Source organism: Cucumis melo, chromosome 5 (assembly GCF_025177605.1).
Source record: "Cucumis melo cultivar AY chromosome 5, USDA_Cmelo_AY_1.0, whole genome shotgun sequence".
Taxonomy (NCBI): Eukaryota; Viridiplantae; Streptophyta; class Magnoliopsida; order Cucurbitales; family Cucurbitaceae; genus Cucumis; species Cucumis melo.
This window is the reverse complement of record NC_066861.1, coordinates 10,635,225-10,641,224: the sequence shown is the minus strand read 5'-3', so window position 1 is coordinate 10,641,224 and position 6,000 is coordinate 10,635,225. Positions and strand designations below refer to the sequence as shown.

At 31.2% G+C, this 6,000-nt stretch overlaps 1 long non-coding RNA gene across 1 annotated transcript; it reads right to left on the bottom strand.

Annotated features, from left to right (window-relative positions):
• Positions 1-2,113: 2,113 nt before the first annotated feature.
• LOC103496921 (uncharacterized) lies at positions 2,114-3,575 on the bottom strand. Its single transcript, XR_539278.2, has 2 exons — positions 2,812-3,575; positions 2,114-2,682 (listed from the first exon to the last, which is right to left on the bottom strand). It is a non-coding gene; the product is annotated as an uncharacterized LOC103496921 (long non-coding RNA).
• Positions 3,576-6,000: the final 2,425 nt, after the last annotated feature.

Below are 6,000 nucleotides of genomic sequence, written 5' to 3'. Positions count from 1 at the left end.
GACACGTTTGCTTCCGCTTACGTTATGTGTCAGATTTCAGTGTTGATGTTTCCTTTCATTCCATTTCTGTTTTACTTATTTTCTTGTTTTCCTCTTTATAACTAGTAGGGCCCAAGATAAGATTTTGTTTTAATTTATTCCCATACACTCTATTTATGAGTTTATTAACAAATTGCAATTTTGTTTTATTTTCTATTTAATTTAAATAAACTTTATCTCTTTTCTTTTAAAGTAAAGTCCTCTACTTAGTGTGAGAGGTTGGGTCTTTACAATAATTTTATAATTGCACGTTATTTAATGGAAAATTTTTATACATATAACAAACTACTAAAATATTTACGGCCCGTGTAACAAAACTCATAAAGTTAACCATGTTTTAAATATTCCAGGTTTTACCTTCCATCTTTCTTCTCCTATCTGTGATTTTTTTATCGTCTTTCTGCGATTTCTTTCCATCTTTGTTCTTTTTCTCTTTTTTTTTTCCCTGCGTGCATCATCTTTCTTCTTTTCCTCTCTTTTTTACGTCGCTTAGATTTAGTTAACCAAATCTGATTTCTTTCTATCGTCTTTCTTCTTTTTCTCTTTTTTTTTTTCGTTCGCTGTGTGCATCATCTTTCTTCCTTTCCTGCTCTTTTTTACATTGTTTAGATTATGGTAACCAAATCTAAAAGATCGTGTATAAAAAATCTTGAAAAAAATCGTTTAGCCAAATTCAAACTATCATGTACTAAATTTTGAAAAAAAAAAAGCCATTTAGATTTGGGGTAGATCAACCAAATCTAAACGATCGTGTAACCCAATTAATTAACGACCGTGTAACAAATTAAATGATAGAATTTAAAAAAATAAATCGTTTAGATAGCCAAATATATTACACACGTTGTCGATGGGATTTTTTGGTATTTTCCATGGGGGCCTATGGGCTTTTTTCGTTTTTAGAATGGTTCTATAAAGTGCAAATATTTTGTCGTTTTGTTATATATTTTAAAAGATCCCTGATTTAATTATATTATTTGTAACCGTTTAGAATAATTTTGTTCAATACATGTACAGTTACTCGATAGAACAAAATTTATAAAATTTGTGTTCGATGTGAAATCAAACCTTAAAAAATATAGAAAATGTTATTCAACAAACAAGACAACTCAATATTGTAAACACGAATCGAAGATGCATTCGACAAGACGATCGAAGACGCATTCGACGAGACGATGACAACAAAGAATGATTTTGCATGTAGAATTATATGAGCAACTTCACTTTTAAATGTAGAATTATACGAAAATGCAATCTTATGAATAGAATTATACGAAAATGCAATTTTATTTGCACCAAAATCAGGTCATATTACAAACTTAAAAGCTTAAAGAGAAAAGAAGTCACCTAAAGATGTATAAACTTTTTTCCAAAATTTATTGAACTCAAGTAGCTTAAAATGAACAAACAGGTATCATAAACAAAATTTTCCGAATTTAAAAGTACTTACCACCACATGGCTGAACACTGGGTACATAATTTCTTCCTTCCAAAAATAAACTACTCCATTTTTTTTAGAATAGTTTGTATATCAACCCCATTTGTATATTTCCTTTTCTAACTATTTTGCAACGACTTTTAAAGAAACATTATTCCTCAAATTTCACCCACATATTCTTATAAATGTATCTGTTAAACCAACAAAAAGTTTTATAAATGTACTATTTAATTTACCTTGAATATATTCAGTTTTTTATTTTAAAAAATACTAACCAAAAATAACCAACAAGAAAATTGGTGGGAATTGTTATAAATGGTAAAATATTGAAAATATATGTAAATAGCAAAAAATAAAATAAGCTACAAAGAGTTGAAGGATTTTGCTATTTTTAAAAAATGTCCCAAAAATTTTTCATAATCAATAAATTTCAATAACTAAAGAAATTACAAACAAAATAAAAACAAAAATCTTAAAATAAGTCTATACTTTCTTGAATTAATCTTTTTTTTCTTTTTCTCTTCAAATTGGGGGGAAAAAACCCTAAACCACAGGTCTTAATGCATCGAACTGCGAAGCGGCTATCTGATAAGTAAATAAATATAACGAAATAAAATAATCACTATTTGCAATGATGTATTCAGTCAAAAATTATCCCCAAAGCTATAATTCGTAAAATTTTCAACAGAATTTCCATGGCAGATCATCAATTTCTTTTCCACAGATTTTACTAATCACAGTAATATGAATATCTCCATAAACCCAAAAGAAAAAAAAAAAAAAAGAAAGAAAAAAAAAGTAGGATGATTGAAGCAGAACAGAACCAGAACAGTTCTGTATAGTGTGTCTGCCAATCCAATCTTCTTCTTCTTCACATGAAGAGATTTCAAATATTTTCTCAATTCTTCATTCCACTCAGTCTCAGTCTCTTTTCCTCTCTCATTTGATTTTCTCTTTTCTTACTCTCCCCGAAAATTTCTAGGGTTCTGTTTTCACCCTAATTTTTTTTCCTTTTTCCTCAAAATTCCTTCGTCCAACTTTAGGCCACTGCAACTGTATCCGTTCGTACATTCTTCTTACTAGACGTCTTCGTTTTATCTGCCGAAGACGAGGACGAGGACGACGAGATTCTCCAGCTCTTCTCTTGCGCTTCATCGAACTCAATCTGTTCCTGCCGGCATTCTTTGCTACAGAACGGCGTGTTTCCTCTGAAATCCAATCCAATCCAATCTCTCAATATCGAAGCCACACAAAAGAAAGAAAAAGAAGAAAAAAAAAAAAGACCTAGAAACTGAAATCGAAATGAGATTAATCGGATTTGAATCTAAGTCACTCACTTGTACATGAAAATGTCTCGGTTGAATCCGAGCGGCCTCCGGCAGAGAAAACAAGCTTCGAGAAAATGAGACTCCCGCCGGTGATCCTCACTACCGGTGTGGTACCGCATTCCGGTCCTCATAGAGAAATGAAATTACAATTCAAAGGTCGATCGATTAGGGTGAAAAAGGAGCGAGGGCGCCGAGTGTGAGAGAAAGATCGGAAATCTTGGAGTGTTTTTATAGTCGCCTGAATCGGTGAGGAAGGGTCCAGTGCACCGCAGTCACACGGGAGCTCCGTGAGCAAGATATAAATAAAGAAATATTTTCTGACGTGGTGGTAGTTTATTGGTTTATGAAACCTAAACCATCGTAAGGTGCGATGTAGTGGAATATATAAATATTGTAATTAAAAAGGTTATTTGTACTTGATTAAAATCCAAGTGGCGCTTATCTAGATTCCATTAGAGTTAATCTAGTGGCATAGTGCATGTATCTATTTTCTTAAAATGTTTAAGGGCACATGAAATTTCATTTTTGGTCCTTCCTTTGTCTACTAATTTCTAATCTACCACACTCTTTTTCTTTCCTTTTCGTTATTTACCTGTTAAACAGACCCTTTTGAACCAATCTTTGCAACCACCACCATCTTAGAACATAAGAATACAAAAGAGAATTCTAAGTCTAATGGAATTATGATGGTTTCTTCAAAAGAAACCCAAAAAAAAAAAAAAAAAAAAAGGACAGATAAAGATGAAGTTTAGATAACACAAAGAAAAAGAAAAGTGTATGTAGTCTTCTTGAAGAAGATATTGATAAAGAAAAGATAACAAGTTGCAATCACGTTGTGTATAAATGTGACACTTAATATGATGAGTCGAAATTGAAAATTATGTTATTAAAATGGTGGATCCTACGAGAATGAAAGAATTATTAGAAGAAATAGATACAATGTGAATGACAATTTTACACAAACAAAGAACGGATATTATTAAATTATTATTATTATTAGTTGGGAGTGACATCTCCAAATACTGTGGAGTAGTTGAGGTGAAAATAGGGAATGGGTAAAATGGGAGGGCCTCTTTGTGAAAAATAAAAAGAAACAAATAAGCAGTATAAAATCTAGGCTGCTGTTGTGTGACTGTCAGTTCATACGGATACAGTGGAAGAGAAACAGGAGGGTACATCGGTGATTGAAGAAAATGTAGGAGGGCAAAAAGGAGAATTAGGTGAAGGCATCATAATTTCTCTGGAAGCTGGGGGGGTCCCAGCGAGGGGAAGAATTTAATATTCGGAATATATTGATATTTGTTTTTAGAAAAAGCGAAGAAATGATTATTCTGGCTGACTAGACTATGGGCCTCATGGTCCAATCAGAAGCCGACAGTAACAACGAAGCATGGAACTGTTGGCGCAACATACGAGGTCCTTGTCTACTCGGCCCCACTCATCTGCCCTTCTCTCTCGGGCAGACTTCCCACGGTTGCCCGTCACACGTGCGCGTGAAACCGCAGCACGACATACCACGGCCGACCTACGTGGCGCCACTTTTCCATACCATTAAATAAACTGATTTTAAAAATTCGTTTTTGCTTTCTACGGTGGTTGAGCTTTTGGTGTATTCTTTTCCAATAAACTTTCTATATCTATTCAATTTTTTATTTTCTTATGTTTGTATACTTTGGTCTAGATTTTGGAATTTGCAAACTAGTCCATTCCAATCTCAATTCTTGTGGACTCTTATTATGTACTGAACTATATTTGAATATTCTGTTTATTTCTCTCTTTTTTTCAAAGTTCATATTTTCTCTTCAAATTTTGGAATTACTTAACACCCAAAACATTTAAATTTGAATCTTCAACACTTTTAACAAAGATATATGTCTTAACCGATTAATCATTTATGAAATTGACAAACTTACTTAAGTTGTTATTGTATCTTTATCGCACAAATGTATGACGTATGAACCTAATGGGTGTTGAATAAACAAATATTAGTTGGTAATTAAACTAAAGCCAACCATTTATCAAACTAAGAATGAAAAAAAGAACCAAACTATAAAATTTGAAACCTTGGGAATTCTTAGAAGAAATCCTTTACCTAAAGTAGATATTTCAAGTTAATCTAAGCAACCAAGCTAAAAGATTCAAGGTGTGTTTAGACTTCATTTTCATACGATTAAAATTAAAAATAAGTTGGGTTTAGAAACCACCTAAAATGAATTTCTAAATAATATATTTATAAAATGACGTGATTTAAGATAAATATTTAAAACCAACTTTAGAAAAACGAAAGTTTAAAATTTTTTAAATATTTAAAAATATATTACTTTTTAAAAAGTTAAATATGAGTATATCAAAATAATTTTTTTTTTCAATTTTTGTTTTCTAAATTTATATAACAATTTTTTAAAATTTAAATATGAATATATCAAAATCTATTATTTTTTAAAAAGATATATATTATTTTAAAAAGATGTTGTACTTCAAGTCTGATATGGAGAGATTTGAACTTAGAACCTCTTATTCTCAACTAATTGAACTTGTGTTGGCAAAAAATATATATATATATATATTCTCTATCCATATATATCAAAATCTATTAATCATTTTTTTTTTAATCATTCCCTCTTACATGACATGGTAAATAATAGGAAAAAAAACGAGAACCCTCTTCATTTTTCATTTTTAATGTGATATTACATTGAATGATCCAATAACCATTTACTAAAAGAGGGGAATGGAAAAAAAAAAAAACGAATGCTTCTCCTTCGTAACCTCTTTTAGATAGTATAGATAAATTTTTTAATGTTTAATTGTTAATCTTCCTAATTTGTATTAAACACTTCATCCAATATGGTTAACCATGGGTCACATTTTTTTTGCTATTATTTTTCGTCCAACTTCATTGATCATTTTTCGAATAACACTTGTTGGCCAACTACTAACTATCGTTTTTTGAGATCGTTGTCGACCAACATTCATCGGCCATTGTTCGGTGACTATAGTCAACCAACTTTCATTGATCATTGTCGAATCATTTTCATTGAATGTGTTTTGGAGACCATTGCCTGTCAACTTTCATCGACCATTTTTTGACAACACTTGTTGACCAACTACTGACAACCATTATTCATTAGTTGTTTTGTTGACTATTTTTCGCTGAACATTGTTGGCCAACTTTTGTTGCATGCTTTTCGGTGACCA